Genomic DNA, 18963 nt, shown 5'->3' with positions numbered 1-18963 from the left:
CTGCACACATACCCTGGGCTGTGGCAGGTGGATGGGGCAGTGCTGGGACCAAGGTCTGCATCTTCCCTGCCTGGGCACCCGCACCCCTTCACTCACGGCTTCCAGAAAAGTCGAGGTACTTTGGGGTCCCCTACCAGCTGAATGTGGGCAGTGCTGCGACTCAGGCTGCAACTGCTATGGTAGTGAGCGCCTCGTTGCTGGAGGAGATCGAGGAGGCCAGAAACAACCAGAGGACAGTCTGCCTGAGGCAGCTGTGTGTTCCTAGCACAGGGCCTGGCACTGCGATTATTATACAAATAAATGAATGTATCAGACGCATCGGGGGCTTCTTGCTCCTGGAGGAGAGTTGGGCATGCTGCCCTCAGAGCCCCTTTCCAGACTGCTGTGTGTGGAGTGCTGTGTGGCCTTGAGACAATGCCTTGGCCTCTCTGGGCCAATGTCATCTTAGGCTCAGCATAGGTCCAGATTTCTGAGCCAACTCCTACTGTTTTCCCCTGCCCCTGTCCCCTGGGGCCCTGGGAGTGGCCCCGTTTGCCTCCCGCTTCTCCTGCTGGCCAGCACCAGCCCCAGAGGTAACTGTAGCGGCCAGAGTGCCCAGGGAAAAGATGTCAAGCCAAGTTTTTCCAGGAGAAGCCTGGCAGGTAGAAAAGGGGCCTTTGTTATGAGATGGAAAAGGTAGGAGTAGGCTATGGATTCCATTCTCTGGGTTCACCTTGATTTGAGCTTAGGTGAAGGGCAGCTCTGGGGGTTACAACCCCAGAGTAGGCCCCTTCGGGACTCAGGCCATGACTTCCCTGTCTCTCCAAAGTCTCAGAGGGGAGGCTGCTTCTTGAAGAGGGAGGGATGAGCTGTGCAGGAGGGAGTTCTGAGTGAGGGGTGGAGTAGGAATGGGCTGTTTGAGGTTCTGGTGGGGGCCAGCTGAGGAGGGTGCCCCCTACAGCCTTCATCCAAGTCTGGGCTCCATTAGTCAAGATCGGCAGAGTCCTGAGTTTTACGGGGGCAGGGAGTCTAAGGGCCTCCAAAAGCCCTGGATCAACCTCAGGGAGGGGAGCAGGGAGACGAGGGGACACGGAGGTCAGGGAAGGGAATAGAGCAGCCTGATTGGAAAGACTGTGACAGGTCCAGCTGGTGTGGTTCAGTGGTTGAGCGTTGACCTACGAACCAGGAGGTCATGGTTCAATTCCTGGTCAGGGCACATGCCCAGGTTGTGGGCTCGATCTCCAGTTGGGGGCATGCAGGAAGCAGCTGTTTGATGTTTCTCTCTTTCTCCTTCTCCCTTCCTCTGAAATCAACCAATAAAAATATATTTTTTTAAAAAAGATTGTGACAGGGAAGAGTTGCTCTTAAGGGTGGGAGACTCACAGACATGTATATACAGAGCTATGGATTCTTGGGTATACATAGAACAGCTCACAGACACAAGCACAGACATAGGTGCCTGCATACACACAGTAACACACACAGGGACACTCATGTATGTACAGTTATTCACAGGCATTCACAGCCCTTCAAACACCCAGTCATTCACAGACACACACAGACACACACACACACACACACACACACACACACACACATTCTGGTACGGACATGCCCAGCATCACATTATAACTCCACAATTTAGCTGCACACCCATGGTGGCACATGTGAGCATGAGAACAGACATGTAAATACACACTCTCACACACAGTGGACACACATACACTGGCATTGCTCCTCCCAGTAGCAGGAGAGATTAAGACAAGACAGGAGAAGCCTGCCCTCCCCACCCAGCAGGACTCTAGCTATGTCCCTCCCCACCCGCCCCCCGCCCTCCAAGCTCTGGGCTTGGAAACTCCCTGGATTTCCCAGAGGGTCAGCCAACCAGAACAGGCTCAGACCTCCCAAACCAGGGCCCCTGACACACACCCTCCACAGCTCTGGCCAGCACTCCTCTATCATCCGCAGCCAAGGAGTTGCCTGGTCTCCCCCTAGAAGCCCATCCTGATTAATCCCAGACCTCTCCAAGCCTTCTTCTTCTTCTTTTTTTTTTCCCTAATGTTTTTTTTTTTAAATATATTTTATTGATTTTTTACAGAGAGGAAGAGAGAGGGATAGAGAGTTAGAAACATCGATGAGAGAAACATCGATCAGCTGCCTCTTGCACACCCGCTACTGGGGATGTGCCCGCAACCAAGATACATGCCCTTGACCGGAATCGAACCTGGGACCCTTGAGTCCGAAGGCCGACGCTCTATCCACTGAGCCAAACCGGTCTTGGCCCTAATGTTTTTATTGTTTTAAGAGAGGAAGGGAGAGAAATAGAAGGATAGAAACATCAATGATGAAAGAGAATCATTGATCAGCTGCCTCCCATACACCCCCTACTGGGGATCGAGCCCGCAACCCAGGCCTGTGCCCTGACCAGCAATCGAACTGTGACCTTCTGGTTCATCAGTTGATGCTCAACCACTGAGCCACACTGGCCTGGCTCCAAGCCCCTTCTTTACATGAGGTCCTCAGGCTCATGGCAGCTATGCTTAGGCCCAGAGCCTCCACAGATGTTCCTGTGTCTTCCATGCCAATGGAGTGAGATGGAAGGCCTGGGAAGTAGCAGGCCCGTCTTGGAAACCCACTTAGGAAGACAAGTCCGGTTCACACTGAGCAGAAGTGGACAGGATATGGCCAGTCCTGATGTGGGTTACAGAGAGGGGCCTCCACCAGCACACTGGGGCTCCCAAGGGTGGGCACATGCTCTTCCTTCTCCCTGGAGTCTTGCCTCAGACTGAGGTATGGCACACATTGGCCCCAGGGGTTTCCTTCCCTAGTCAGGCCTGCTACTGGCTCAAAGCCGCCCAGCCCTGGGCAGAGCCCAGCAGTAGAGAGTGAACCAGTTCTAGACCTTCAGGCTCCAGAAAGACAGTCTATTTCACTAGCCCTAGCTACAGTCCATCCAGGCCAGAGCCCAGTCTGTTTCACTAGCCCTAGCTACAGTCCATCCAGGCCAGAGCCCAGCTCAGCGACAGATGCAGGCCCTGAAATTAGGGTGCAAGGTGTGTGTGGGACCAAACCGCCAGACTGAAGTCCTTTCCAAGGGGAGCAGAGCCAACACTACAGCAGCTAGAGGTAAAGCGAGGCACCAGGACAGACTTTCTGGATCCAGGAGAGAATGCTGAGGCGCTGGTGTGAGGAGAGAAGGAGAGGATGGTCCTGCTTGGGGGCAGAGAATGAGGAGAAGGACCTCACAGACCCCCTTTCATTCCCAAATTCTCTGGAATTCCTGAGGCTCCTGCTCCAACGCCCAGGCTGCATGCAATGAGGAAACAGTGCTTCCCGAAGGAAAGAGGGAGCCAGGGTCCACACCCACTCCCGGGGCAGAGGTGGAGCCTCTCTCAGAAGAGAGAGAAGTTCATCTCACCCATCAGAAGCAGAGTTTCACTGTGGGAAGGTAAAACCACCATCTGTCCTGTCATCCCATCACAACCTTTCTGGGACCCTTGGGCCCTGAATTAATTTGCAAATTCCTTGATTTTTAATAAAGTTGCAAGTCTTTTCACTTGCTTACTGGCCATTTGCATTTTATCGGTAAATTGCTTATTCATATCCTTTGCCCATTATTCTCTGAGGTTGTCTCTCTCCTTACTTCTTTAGAAGAGCTCTTTATATAGTATAGTCAAGTTATGTAATCCTCTATGGCTTCTGGATTTGAGGTCATGCTTTAAAAATGCCATTTCCACTCCATAATTATTAAAATCTTTCTTATATTTTTCTATTTATTTGTATGGTTTTCATTTTATATTATATCTTGAGTCCATCTGGATTTCTTTCTATGTATAGCGAGAAGTAAGACTTAACTTTATTTTTTTTTCAAATGGAAAGCCCATTATCCCAAGTCCATTTATTGAAGAATTTTTGTCTTCTTGCTGCTTTAAAACACTTTATTATCATATATTCAATTCTCACAAATACCCAAGTTTATTCTGAACTATCTCCCACTAATTTATTTGCTAATTTGCACCAAAATCACACTGTGTTAATTGCAGAAGGCTTATTGAACATCTTTAAATCTAGCAAAACACGTTTCCCCTGTTAGTCTTCTTTTTAAAAAGTTCTAAGCTATTCTCATGTATGTTCTCTTCCCCAAATTTTAGAGTCAATTTGTAAAGTTGGGGGAGGGAGATTAGACTTTTTTTTAAAATCCTCATCTTGAGTATTGTCCATTGTAGAGAGAGAGAGAGAACTATTGATGTGAGAGAGAAACATCGATCGGTTGCCTCTTGTACACACCCCAACCGGCGATTAAACCCACAACCTAGGTGTGTGCCCTGAACCAGAATAGAACCCACAACCTTTCAGTGTTCGGGACGATGTTCCAACCAACTGAGCCACACTGACCAGGGCAGGATTAGTCTTTTGATTTGAATTATATTCAGTTTATAGATTATTTAGGGCAGAGTTGACAACTTTACAATATTATACTGAGCTTTTCAATTCAAGAACATGATTTTCCTTTATATTTTTTTAGGTCTTATTTTGTGTCTGTCAGTAAAGTTCTATTGTTTTCCTCTTGTAGATTTTACACATTTCTTATTAAGTTTATTCCTGGGTATTTTGTAATGTTGTTGCTACTGTGAATTGCATGTTATGTCTCCTTATATTTTCCAATTAGTTGTTTTAGTTGTATAGAAATGGTTTTGATTTTTCTCTACTTAACATATATTCTGATTCTGCTACCTTACTAATTTCTCTTACTAGTTCTAGTAGTTTTTCAGTTGTTTCTCTTAGATTTCCTAAGTAAACAATGACATCACTGGTCATTCTTGAAGATTTTGCCTCTTTCCTTCTCATATTTATGTCCCTTATTTCTTTTTCTTATCTTATTGCAATGTTAGGGCCTTCAGAATAATGTTGATTGATAGCAATGAGAGCAGCCTCCAATTTATAACTTCCATGGTTCTCTGTGCCCAGATTATCCATATGGAATTACCCGGGAGTCTAGAAGAAACAATTAGCCCTATACACATCAGATAAGAGCAAGTAGCAATAACACTAGTAGGTCCTGACAGCTGCTCTTTCACTGTGAAATTTCATCAATTATTAGGTTAAGGGAGCAGGGTTTGCTGCTGTGAGGCCCAGGGAAAGGTGGATTGAGTCAGGGCCGCTGTTTTGGCCCAGAACACAATTACTATACCCAAGTGGGCAAACCACCACATCCTCTGTCCCACCCAGCACCACTGGGCTTGGTGAAGAGAAAGGGGGCACGCATTTATTTATTGAGCATCTATTATATACCAGGCATTGTGCTAGGAACTTTAAACATAATCTTACTTAATCCTCACAACAACTCTATGGGTAAATAATATTATTCCTTGTTAACAGACGAGGAAACGGAGGCTCGGAGTGATACGTATGGAAGATGACAGCTCACCATCACTCACAGATGGGTGCATTGCTATCTGCCTCAGCACCCTCGTTTCTGAAATGCATATTCCCTGCCTAGACAAAGAAGTCTCCGAAAGTGTTAGTCTACTCCACACGGGCGCCAAAAGATCACCACCCCCATCCTAGCCAAGGCTGACATGACACCCTCCTTGGAATGAGCTAGAGTAAGAGGGGAGGAGCTGGCCGGTCCACACCCTCAGGCCAGAAGCCAAATCCCAGATCTTGCTGGGCAGGAGATCTACCACTAGGTCCCTGGAGCCTTTAGCCCCAGGAAGACATAAAAGTGGGCTTAGAGGACAAGAAGGGGAAGGAGAGGAGGGGAAAGAATGGCCAGGGACAGGAGACAGGTGGGACAAAGATAATGAAAAGGGAAGCAGTGAGTTAGTGGTGGGAACAGGGTCTGGGCAGAGGCAGGGAAGGCTGACAGGGAGCCAGGGGCAGGCCCCAGGCCTGAGTCCAGGTAGGAGCAGCGGGCCAGTTCCAGGGCTCACCAGACTCTCGACTCTCGAGGTGGACTCTGGGGGCCAGGACCAAGGCCACAACCACATGGGTTTCTGTTTCCATTCTCTATACCTGTGGTCGGCAAACCGCGGCTCGCGAGCCACATGCGGCTCTTTGGCCCCTTGTGTGTGGCTCTTCCACAAAATACCACGGCCTGGGCAAGTCTATTTTGAAGAAGTGACATTAGAAGAAGTTTAAGTTTAAAAAATTTGGCTCTCAAAAGAAATTTCAATCATATTGTTGATATTTGGCTCTGTTGACTAATGAGTTTGCTGACCACTGCTCTAGACCATAAAGAGTGGCCGCGGATCGTGACACAGAACCGGGGGCCCCATCTTCACCCACTCAGTGACACAGATACACACACAGCGAAGGACTGCTGACCCAGAGCACAGATATGTGCATGTACACAGAGGACACACAAGAGGACACGGACATGGCCTGGATACAGGGACACGGCTCCCCACACAGACACGGGCTAAGACCTAGATGCAGATGCACACCAACCAGGAGATGAGCGTACAGACACAGAGAGAGCCACACGTGCCCGCAGACACACGCAGGGAGTCACGACACATGTACACATGGGTGCACACACCCACACACACACAAGGAGACACCCCGAAGGTGTCAGAGGGATCATAGAGAGACAGACAGATGGCCAGACCCCATGGACAGAGCATTCTCAGCACATCTGTGCTTGTACCTGGCCTTGAAGAAGCCACAATTACCACTCGTCCACACCGGGCCTCAGAGACCCCTGGGCCACCACCCAGAGCTGTGCCCCAAAACCTTCTCACCGGCTCCATGAACATACATGTGGTGGCCCAGCTCTCCTGACACATGTATGCATGTCCCAACAGGCCAGTGCCCCACCTACGGGGGCTGACATCCCCATTCTCGAGTGCAGATGGGGGCCACGGGACAACCCCCTCCTTCATAGGCCACAGGCTGTGCCTGCTGGCAGAGACAGGGGGCCTGGGCTGGCTCAGGAGGAGGGAGGGGTTGGGGGGGCCAGGGCGCGGCTGGGGCGGGCACAAGAGCCCGTACCTGTCAAACAAGAGCCAAGGAGCAAACTAGCTTCTTAGTCACCTTGCTCTTCTCCCCGTTTTGGCAGCAGCCCCTCGGGGCAAGGGGAAGCTGATATCATAATTATTGGCTCACCCAGCAGCTGCCTCCCCTCACCTGATGTCAGCACAGACCCGGGACGGCCGAGCTGACGGACTGACAGACGGACTGAGCTCTTGGCCCCCCAGCCTCGGGCCCCCACGCCGACCTGCTTCATTGAGCAGGTAAGAGGAGACCCGGCCCAAGTCAGCCGTGGAGGCCAGCAGGGCCGGCCAGGGCATGGGGTGGGAGGGATTGCTTTTTTAATGGGGCCGGGAAGTGACTGAGAGCACTGGGGTCCTCCCCATCTTCTCACTGCAGCTCCAGGGAGACTCAGGAAGTGGGTGAGTGCCTGGAGGCCAAAGAGGACCCTCTCCTCCATGCTCCTCCCTCTTGTTCCTGTTTCAGGTTGTCTAACTTCAATCTTTCCTGCTGTAGCGGAGCTTTTCATTCTGGTCTTGGTTGGAGTTTGTGTGCGCCTCTGTGTGCTGAGAGGGTGGACTTGGCCACCCTGTGCTGGGAGAAAATGAGGACTCGGAAGTGCTTGAACTGAAAAACTTGAGCTGAGAGACAGGGACGCATATGCCCAACTTAGTGTGTTTTTTCCAAGTAGAAAGGGGAGCACTCAGCTCTGGGGGCTGCTGGTGTGCGTTGGCCAACGGATCACTGAACATCTCGAGCAGCCTGGGCTGGGTTCTAGATGCCTGGGGTCAGCGGGGAGGCCTGGGTTGCAGGAAGGAGGCAGTGCACCTGGTGGAGAAGCAGACAGGTGGCAAACAGGTGCTGTGGCCGGTACCTGATGCTGAGCTTGAGGCAGAACCCCCTGGAGGTCTAGGAACATCTCTCCCTGGAGAACCCTGAAGCCCAGCGGCCCCGGGAGCAGACCTGGGACATGCAGGGAGCTCTCAGACGCTTGAAGCCTAGAATTGGGGGCTGGGAAGTGAACCCCGTAGGAAATGGGCTGGAGCAGCAGGAAGCCCCCTCTGGCTCCCATGTCTCCTCCCCACCCGCTACCTGATCAGGTAAGGTTCTGGCATTCCCCGTGGAGTCCCCCAGGCCCTCCCTAAATGTCCAAAGAGCAAGTTAGATTAAGAATAGACTCTACCAAGTGGGCGTGTTTGCCTCTTCTCTCTGCACCTACAGGTGCGGGGGGATGTGCTTGTATGTGCTTTGTGCCAGACACAGCTGATCAGAGGGAAAGGGCCCGGTGGAGAGGGCCCATTCTCTTGAGAAGCCATCTCATCCATCCCCCTGCCTCTAAGCTGGTCGTTGTCCACGCCAGACAGGACTGCCCCCTCCTCGCTTTCCTAGTCCCTCACAGCCATGAAGTCCTCCCTGGAGTCTGAAGTCTCAGGGCTACAGGGTCCAGCTCTGCCAGGCCTCACAGCCTTCTCTGTTCCCCACTGAAAAATACCAGTTCTTTGGGCTGATTTTGGGGGTGGGGGGGGTGGGGAGGAGATGGGGAGGGTGGCATTGCACTCCAGTCTTGTCTCCATCATGCCTGGCTCTGGCGGTTGCAACACCTTGGTTATTCCCAGACCCCCAGGATGCAGGCAGTAGCAGGGCATCCCCAACGGGCCTGGCTCCTCTCTTGTGGTGGGCCAGGCCGGGCTAGGGATCCTCAGAGGAGAAGGTGCCATGGGGAGAGGCACATGTCCTCCCAGCTCCCGCCCAGCCCCGCCCGTCCTGCCTCTGCCGAGCTCAGCTCCCGGCTCCAGGGCCTGCCGAGGCACGCTGCCCCCCCAGGCCCGGCGCCTCACTCACCTCCCAGGGCCAGGAACCTGTTCTCCCAGGAATGCCAGGGAGTTCTCAGAGGGTTTTATTTCCCAGGGGCTCAAGGAGCCCCAGAATCCTCTCGATTCTGCTCCTGGGAAAGAAAGAAAAGAACTAGGGATTTGGGACCCCTCCCTGCTTCCCATCTTTGTCTCATCCACACACTGACCCCACGTGGCCCCCAACCAACAGCTTTCATCACCCATGTGAGGAGGGAAAAGGCTCGATACAGTTCAAGACAAGGGGAAAGCCGACTGGTGACACGTGCCTTCTGGGACGTTGTTGTGTGTCCCCTCCTTGGTCTCAGGGAAAGCCTTCCTTTAGTTTCCATGCAGAGTCTCATCTGCCCTCTAAGAAAGCAGCACAGCACCCCTTCCGGTGGGTTCTCCATCCTTCCAAGCCAGGAAGTCCTTCCTGATGTCTAACCTCCCTCCTTCCAGTTTGAGTTTTCATGAACCAGAAGAACACCTACTGCCTGCACAGGGCTCAGACACATAGCCAGAGACTGGGCATTTCCTGGGAGTTTGTGTACGAGAAGGGACAGAAAGAAGGCCCCATACCCACAGCCCCTGAATTGTCTCTCCATCTCCATACTCGAATGGGGAGGGGGCTGTTGGGAGCCACTTTCGCCTGCCTCCCTTTGTCCCCCTGTTACAGAGGGATTCGGGGGACAGAGGTCCCGCAGGTAGGCCCTGCCCTCTTTCCTTCCCAATCACAGTCCACCATCCCTCTAAGGACTCATGTCAATCTCTCCTGCTGCAGAAGCCAATCTCGGCTTGTTGAACTCCCCCGGCAGGCTTCAGCAGATGTTTCAATATTGTAAATGGACTTGGCCGGATTATGTGACCACAGGAGGTGGTTTCCTGAGTGGAGAAGCAGCCATTGATCTGGGGTGGGTGTGGCTGAGCTGGCAACATGCCCAGGAGCAGGGGAATGACAAGATGACCTCCAGGGCAGTGCATCTCAGAAGCATCAATCAAAGGTCCCTGAATAATTTTTGGTCTTTCCAATGGATCCATTCCCATCCCTTCCTCCATCTCTCTGCCCATCCCCAACCTCAACCCCCACCCCATCCCTCACCCCTCCACTCTAGCCCTCTCTCCTTTCACAACCCAACCCTATCCCCATTCCCATCTTCAACCCCAACCCAGCTCTCTTCCTATCCAACTCCTCATCCTCAATTTCACCTCCATCTTTTTTTTTATTTGTTAATCCTCACTGTTTTTTTTCCATTGATTTTAGAGAGAATGGAAGCGGGGAGAGAGAGAGAGAAACATCGATGTGAGAGAGAACCACATCAATTGGTTGCCTCCTACATGCGCCCCAACCAGGGCCAGGAACCTGCAACCCAGGTACATGCCCTTGACCGGAATCAAACCCGAGACCCTTTGGTTCTCAGGCCAACGCTCTAACCACTGAGTCACGCCAGCCAGGGCTTACCCCCATCTTCACAGCCCCATCCTTCTCTTTCCTCCTCACCTCCTCAGCCCTACCTCCATCTTCATCTCTAATACCATATCCCCACCTCACACCGTCCCCACCTCCCAGGATGGATCTTTCCAGAGATCCCCCATAGGCCCCCCTCATCAAGTCCTGGTCTGTCCTCCACATTCTCCGTGTTCAGGAAAAGCCTAGAGCAGTGATGGGCAACCTTTTGAGCTTGGTGTGTCAAACTTCACCAAAAAACCGAGCATAACTCGGGTAGTGTGTCACTTTGAGGAAAAAACATTATTTCGCGATATTTATAGTTTAAATAACATAAATGTTTCATCCTCGGCATGCGGCCACCTCAGCGGCTGCGTGTCATCAGAAATGGCACTGACACGCGTGTCAGAGGTTCGCCATCACTGGCCTAGAGCCATGCCGCTAGGACAAAACGGATGCGATAGAATCATCCCTGGAGAAGCCCTCGGCTTCCTGATCCTATCTGGACCTTACAGGCTGGATGCTGGCCAAACAGTAAAAATGAACTCATTCCCACCCAGACAAGTTGGGGTCTGATGTCCAGATGGATTCTCTCTACACTGTAGGTGGGTGGCAGGTACGGGGGGAAGTGGAGAGACATGCGCAGAGGGCCCCCAAAGGAGGCAGTGGCAACCTTTCCTGGGAGGCTGGGAGTGTAACCAATCCAATTCGGCATGGCCAGTCCCAAGGCAGAGAGATGGGCAGGAGCTGAAGCAAGGAGGCCTGCAGGGCTGTTTAGGAATGACTGCCATCACTAGCATCCCCGGGTCTCTACCCTGCCTGTAGCTCTTGCTTAGTCAGCTCAGATTAATGGGGCCGGGGAGAGAATTAGCTGAATCGTGATCCTTTAGGGAACTTGACTAGAGAACCATCCATGAGTCACAGAGAAAAGGGATCCCATACTCTCACGACTACTCTGGAAGCTCCAGGGTGTGGGCACCCCTCAAGATCCCCAAGGATGCAACAGAGAGCCCACTGGGAGGTCTGACCCAACCCTCTACCTCTTGCTCATAAGAGGATGCAAGGTCAGTCGGCTTCCAACCCTGACCCCCCATCCTGAAACTACTGCTTCTGACAAACCACAGCTGTCCTGGGCACCAACATACACACACACACACACACACACACACACACACACACACACACAGAATGGGGTGTGTCTCTGGAACCGGATTGCCGGGAGACAGTTGGAGATCCCACCTACACTTGTAAATTCCACAGCCATGTCCCAGACTATACCAGCTCATCAGTCTTGGAAGGCATCGGATACGCACCAGGACACACACACACACACACACACACACACACACACACACTCTCTCTCTACTGTAATCAGAAAACCCAATTATCAGGCTCTGTATTTAGCAGTCCCCCCACAACAGAGCCAGAGTGGCCACAGAAAGGTTCCCTGTCAGAGGTGTTCCCAGCCCCTTCTTGGGGGAGAGGGGAGCCCACGTGCGGCCTTACAGAGCATGTGGCTTTGGAGAGGAGGCTCTGCTTCTTTGGGCCTTCCCATGAGCATGTCCAATCTGGCAGAGGTGGGGAGGGTTTTGGAGAAAACCTTCTTTGGGATGACAGTGCCAAGTCCAAGAGGATCTGGGGGTGTTTGAGAGAGAAAGGAGGGGTCTGGAGTCCAGGAGCTGGATAGGTTCAGAGAAACCCCCACATCCTGCTCCTGCTCCTCAGGTGGGCAAGAAAATGATTAGGTGCTCAGAGCTGGCTTCTGAGGAAGGGCCAGTGGGCAGGCACCTGCATGGCAGAGAACAGTGCCTCCCATTGGTGGGGCCTCAGTTTCAAATAGAGAGGGGCTTGGGTGGGAGGGCCTCCCAGAATTCTTCTCACTCCGAAGTTTGCTAAGTCCAGGCAGCTAACTTACTGCTTGCCTTGTGTGTGTGCTAACTCGAGCTCTGGATGGGGTGGGGGGCGGGGCTCTGCCAGTATGTGTTTGTCTTACACTAGATCTGTATTATTAGTAGTGGTGGCGGAATTAATATCCCTAAAAATAGATTGGTAATAATGAGCATTCCTTCTGATAATGATATGTCTAAGCGTGAGAGGCCTGTAACCGAAGAAATAGTAGAATCCTGTGCCATCTTATGCCCCCACTGAGATGGGCATGCAGCTGGATATAAGCATTCTTGACCACTCCCATGGGGAGCACCCTGGGAAGGACAAATGGTTGAAGGGGAAAGATCTCAACCTCCATTCCTCCCCTGAAGTGCCACGCGCCGGGGACCCCAATAAAGTAGGCAGGAGCAGCAGACAAGATGGTGTCTGTTTTTCTGCTTCTCCTTCAGTCGCCAGGACAGCCAGGTGAGGTATGTAGGGCAATGATGAGGATCCTATTTTACAAAGAAGGAAATGAGCTTCATTCCTGTGACTGGCCCACACTGTTGCTGGGAGAGGATGTTTGTGGGGTCCTTAGTGAGAAGGACTCCTTGTGAGGGCCACGGGGGTGGAGGGGAGCCTTCTGAGATGATAAATGTCAGGCTAGGGTATGAGGTGAAACAAGGGTTCTGTCATCCCTATTGGTCTTACAGTTCAAATGCTCAGCTGCCAATCAGCACCACAGCCAATCAGTTCTGCAGCCAGTGACCAATGCAGCCCACAGGAGGCTGGGGATGGGACTACCAGGCTCAGCCTTGAGTGACTTCATTTGGAGGAAGTACTTCTGTACCACAGATCGGCAGAGCTAATGGGTACTCAGAGTTAAGGAGCTTCCTCCCATTCCCTATCCCATTCTGTCACCCCTCTTCAGCCAATGTGGCCGGAGGAAGCTTGTTTTCAAGAAGGATGAAGGCAATATTTCATAATCTATGAAAAAACCCTCCTGTTCCTTCAGTCACTCCCTACATCACCATCTACTCTTTGGTCCTTTTCACAGCTGGACAGATTGAGGATTAGAAAGAACTTTCTTCCCTGGAAATCAGTGTCTAAGTCCTCAGACCACTGCGTTAATCCTGGGAGGATTAAGCAGACAAGAAGTCCCCACCCCGCAGGGGCCCAGCAATCCAGTCAGGCCCCCAATGGTTCTCGGTCACCTTGGCCACCTACAAGTACCTTGCCAGGCCTGTTCTCGCTGTCAGACACAGTCATGCCTTTAAAAATCCATGGGGAAGGTGGGAGGTTAGTGGCATCTTCTCCCTAAATTGCCCATCTAAGGGTTTTATGATTTTTTAATTTTGCCTCCCTCTCTGCCTACTAACCTGGGAGGGCAAGCTGACCTTGCTTCTGGGAGCAAGATCTGAAGGTGGGCTCACAGCTGCAGGGCTTGGACTCCAGAGTAGGCAGGAGGGAGGAAAAGGCAGACCGTGAATGATACCCAAGAGCAAAAGATCCTATGGGGACTGGGGGTGTTTAGATGGGAGGTCTCTGGAAAGGGGCATCTAAGGATTTGGGGGAACCCAGTAGAGTCAATCTCTCAGACTAGGTGGTCATAGCAGAGCAGAGAAGGGATCTTGATAGATATGCCTTAAAAAAGGATGATAGGAGCTTCCCCCTGCCCCCCTTGAAACCAAGCATTCCTTCCTTCCCATCTACCAATAAGTATCCTCAGGCAGGTCAAGGATTCCCATCAGTCTGTCTATTTATCCAAGCACACTAGCTGCTATTTGTTCACCCATCTGCCTGTCTATTTATCCATGTGTCCACCTTTCCATCCAGTCATTTGTCTATCCATCAATCTGTCCATCCATTGACCTGTCAATTCCATCCATCCATCCTTCCATTCACCCACCAATCCATCCATCAGCCATCCACCCATCCATCATCCATCCATCCAGAGAGGTCAGGTCCCAGTTGGTCTCCCCAGAGCTGCTGGGAAGGGCCTGTGGTCCCATGGCATTTATGGGGCATGTGACCTGCCTGCCAGGCCTGGGGAAGCAGCCCCGCCCCAGCCCTCAGGCAGGGGGCTGGTCCAGGCATGTGGGAGTATTTATACCTCCATGGAGGCTCCTGGGGTGTTGCTGGCCTGATGACTCCCTGAAGCCGCGATGGTGGCCATGGCCCAGAGCCCACTGTGAGTGCTTGGATCCAGCTCCACTGGGACCACGGCTGGGTGGCAGGGGCTGGGGACCAGCTGGAGAGATGGAAAGCTGCCCAGAGGTGGTCAGGGGTGGTGGAAAGGAACGGGTGCTAGGCAAAGGAGAGCAGGAAACTGTTGGGGTCAGGCATCCGCAGCAGGGGGAGGAGGGGTGAGTCTGCTGCCATTTACTAGCCTCTGGAGGGTCCCTTGGTGAATGGCCGGAAGGATAGAGCAAGAGGACTAAGATTATAAGGGAGATTAAGGTGAGATATCTGGAAGAACTTCCAAGTCAGCGTCGGGCATGGAAGGCGGTTCGAGTGTGTTTTCAGGATGGGCATACTGATTGATGCTGTAGGACCAGCCTACTTCCAGAGGCAGGGCAGAGAACGACTGGAATGGCTTTGGGAGAGCCCTGATCTGGGGATGGAAATAACTCAGCTACCAGTGTCAGGGGCTCAGGTTTGAGGAAAGCATCACATGGAGGACAGAGCTGCTCTTCATCCTTTGTTCTTCTCCACCCCCTTCTATCTGTCTGTCCGTAGCGCTTCTCAAGGCACTTTCATCAGATCTCAAGGCAGGAACAGCTTCCTGAAACCCAGGCAGAGTCAAGAGCCAGAGGGGCCAGAATTTTGGCCTCAGAAACCCCAATCCTGGTGAGAGGAGAGGAGCTAGAAATCCCCTCCTCCTTGGCACTCTCAGATTCCGAGTATCCTGGGGTGCCCAAGCCTCAGGAGAGAACCCCCAGGCCCTTCCCTGCCACCCCCAAGTAGGTAATTACGGAGCTGCTCCAGGGAACCCCTCCCAGCAGCTAGGCGGGCGGAGCCCCGGGTGGGGCCACCGGCAGCACTGGGCACGGGCCCCACCCCTCGTAAAACATGCTGCCGCAGCCAGCAACAGAAACCATTAAGGCGGAACTGCACTGTCTCCACCTCACTCATAAAGGGCGGGTAGCAGGCACCCCAGGTGGGATGCAGCCCGGGTGGGAGGGAGTATGGGGAGCCCCGTGAGGGCCCTCAGTGTCCCCTGTGACTCAGCTGCCCACAGGGGATTCAAGGACAGACCCTCCCAAGGAAACCTCCAACCTTGCCCCCCACCTGCCACTCTGGCTTCCAGACGTGAGCAAGGGAGCTGAGGTGTTTCCCAGGTGGGGCCGTGTAGTGTAGTGGTTAAAGCATACTGGCTTTGAAGCCTGTGTCTGAGTCCTGGGGAGCATAATTTACTAGCTGCGTGAACTTGGACAAGTCTTGGTGAACCTCTCTGAGCCTCAGTTTCCTCATCTGTAAAATGAGGGTGATAATACAGCACCTCCCTTCTGGGGTATAATAACTCACCCAGCCGTTCCTGGTCCCCTTGAGGATTTCCTCAGGGAGGCCCTTCCTGAAGGCGGAGCAGGGAGAGGCCCAGCTGACAACTCTGTGGGCCACAGACACATCCACCGGACCAGCTGCAGCATCTTTAGATGCAAGTAATTCCAGTGCCGCATTTTACTTACAAGGGAACAGAGTATAGAAAGGGGAAGTAACTTGTCCAAAGTCACACAACCAGCAAACCCGGTGCCCCCTGGCCCTCAACCCAAATGGCCCCTTTTGCCTGAGTCCTGACACGCTAGGGAAATGGTCTGAGAGATGGGGAAATGTGCTGGGTAGAGGGGGTGCAGGCCTGGCTGTTTGTGAGACGGGCACAGAGCAGGGATTCAATACGGTTCGTGGCTGATCCTGATTTAGGCATTCTGGGAAATGTCTTACCTGCCATGCTCCCTACTCAGGTTAGAGGGCCATTTCTTTCTTCACTCTGACTCCAGGGAAGATCAAGTCTGCTTCTTTCACCTCCACCCCTGCCCTCCCACTCCCCAAGGATCATGGAAGGAAGTCCAGAACGAGGAGGGTAGACAGAATGCCCAGATACTGAAATGGTCTTCCGCTAAGATTTGCCAGGGTTGTACCCCTGGAGTGTGTGTGTGTTTGGGGATGTGGCTTCAGCTCTCAAGGCCTGAGAATCAATAGATGTGGTTTTCAGTTTTAGCTCTGTGGTCCTGGGCTTGTCGCTTCTCTCTGGGCCTCAGTTTTCTCCCCTGAAAAATGGGGAGGGGGGAAAAGGGGGCTCTGATTTATAATTTATAGTATTTGCTAATTTCTGTGGGAAAATACTTCCACCAGGGCCAATTTGAGCTGATTTCTCTGAACGAGGAGTTGGGAAGAGATGGACACAATTGGCTCTCCCAAGCCCACAGCTGCTGGCTGCAGCACACCACTGCCTGCTCCCCTCTGGGGCAAAGGGCAGATGAAAGGAGGTGATCGATACACAAGTGCTTTGTAAACTACAAATTCGGAGTGGTGATGAGGATCAACCTTAGAGAGGAAGGGATCGAAAGGGCATATTGAGAGCCCTGGCCTAGCTCCCGCCCAGGAAGGGGGAGCCTGTGGGTTGTGGGTGCCCACACTAAGTGGCAGGATGATGAGTGCCGTCTGGGGTAGCTCCCGGGATCTGAGAAAGGCGGAGAGCTGGCTGGACCTCCTGCGTTGGTTTGCTGGTGTTTGCACATGCACATCCTACTGTGCTTCCTGAAACTGAACCGGGTAGGACAAAGGTCAGCCGTCAGTAAAGGATACCTTCTGAATGCAGATGCCATCAGGGAGGCCTCCTGAGAGATCCAAAGCAACAGTCACTCCCTCCTTCTTACTCTAATCCCTGGGAGTTGTTGTGTTTTTGTGGGGTTTTTTTTAAAAATATATTTTTATTGATGTCAGAGAGGAAGGGAGAGGGAGAGGGAGATAGAAACATCAATACTGAGAGAAAATCATTGATTGGCTGCCTCCTACACACCCCACACTGGGGATCCAACCGCCACCCCAGGCATGTGCCCTGACCTGGAATCGAACCATGACCTCCTGGTTCATAGGTCGATACTCAACCACTGAGCCACGCCGGCCGGGCTAATCCCTGGGAGTTTCCACAGCCATCCCACCATAGGGGAATGGCTAAAATGATCTCTGAGGTCAGAGAATCGAGAGGAAGGAAGTTTAGCCTCTGCAGAAAGGGTAGGAGGATGTCAGGGAGATGGAGGTGGGCGGCAGGAAGAGGAATTTCCTCGGCTCTGCCTGCTCCTATAACTAGAGTTCATGCTTGAAATTAACTCTGTCCCACTGTTAATTATTAATAATAGCTATCATTTATTGAGCACATACTATGCATTAGGCTATTTACAAGCAATATTTCATCTAACCCTCCAGAGAGATACGTATTATTAGCCCTATTTTACAAATGAGGAAACTGAGGCCCAGGGAAGGAAGCTAGGCAACTTGTCCACCCAAAGTCCCACAGTTACTGGGATTCAAACCCAATCCTGACTCTAGGGCTTCTGAACTACATCATCCAACTTCATCCAACTTCAGGAGTTCCACCAGCTAGTCCAGGTTGTGGTCAGGAGCCAAGGCAGCCTCATCCCTCTCAGTGAGCCCTTCCCTCCCTGGACAGGAGCCCCCTATACACCCATCAGAGCCCCTCAGCCCCACCCCTGAGGCAGGAGGGTCCTTTGGACTGCAGGTGGTGAAGGACCCCTCGTTCCAGGATTATGTGATCTTACCCAAGTCACATGACCTCTTCTCTGGGCCTTCCTTCCTTCTTTGTAAAACAGAGCTTTGGCTGAGGCAACCAAAGGGGTGGCATGGTCGCCAAATCAGGGTCATTATTTATAAAACCTTCCCAGAGGAAACCCTGCACTGAGGACCATTCAGGGACTTCTACATCCTCAATGCAAGTCAAGGGACAAACGTCTAAATTCTGGGTGGCCTCCCCGGCTCTAATCCTGTGCCTGGGGGGCTTGGAAAGGGGCTGGAGGGGGGTGGGGGGGGAGTTGGCCAAGCCAGGGTATGAAAGTCATGACTGAACTGAAGCCTTCAGCTAAGGCCTCTGACATGCAGGAACTCCGCCAGGGCTATAGACAATGTCCTGGGACATAGGCACTAAAGCAAGGATGGGGGTGAGGCAGATGCTACAGGGGTCCTTCTGGGAAGGCCAGACCCTCAGGAGGCGGTGCGGCCCAACCTGGGGCTCAGAGAGGCCTCTTGAAGTTCATGTCTGAGAGGAGCAGAGATGGGGTCTGAGCCCCCTTGTGGTCAAGCTGAGTGAAGGCCAGGCAGACAGGGCAGGACTCACAAGGGCAGCTGCCACCCGGGCAAGGGCCATAAGCCAATCTCCCCAGGCCTGTCAGGCCTGAAGCAGCGAGACCATCAGGGAAAATAGAGTCTGGGTTCAGAGGTCATGGCCACAGTTGGTCAATGAGGCCAGACGTGTGACATGTGTCCTTAAGCATTTTCTATGTGTGGGCACCTTAGATCCATCATCTCACCTAATCTTCCTGACAACCCTTTGAGGTGGGTGCACAATCCCCATTTACCAGAGGAGCAAAGAGAGAGAGAGAGAATTACACAGTTTGTTCAAAGTCACCCAGCCAGGAGGTGACACCACTGGGATTCAAACTCGAGTCAGCTGAAATCCTAAACCCTTGCTCTCAACCACATTTTATTCTGCCTCTGGAGAGGGGACCAGCCACCGCTCACTGTGGGGGGAAGGGCCCCCACCCCAGCCTTGCCTCTGGAGGAGCTGGAGAACGCCTTGGGAAAGCAACTCTGGACCAGGGCCAGGTGTGACAGGCAGGCCCCAGCTGTCCAGGA

This window comes from Eptesicus fuscus, chromosome 20 (assembly GCF_027574615.1).
Source record: "Eptesicus fuscus isolate TK198812 chromosome 20, DD_ASM_mEF_20220401, whole genome shotgun sequence".
Taxonomy (NCBI): Eukaryota; Metazoa; Chordata; class Mammalia; order Chiroptera; family Vespertilionidae; genus Eptesicus; species Eptesicus fuscus.
This window is presented reverse-complemented; position numbering follows the sequence as displayed.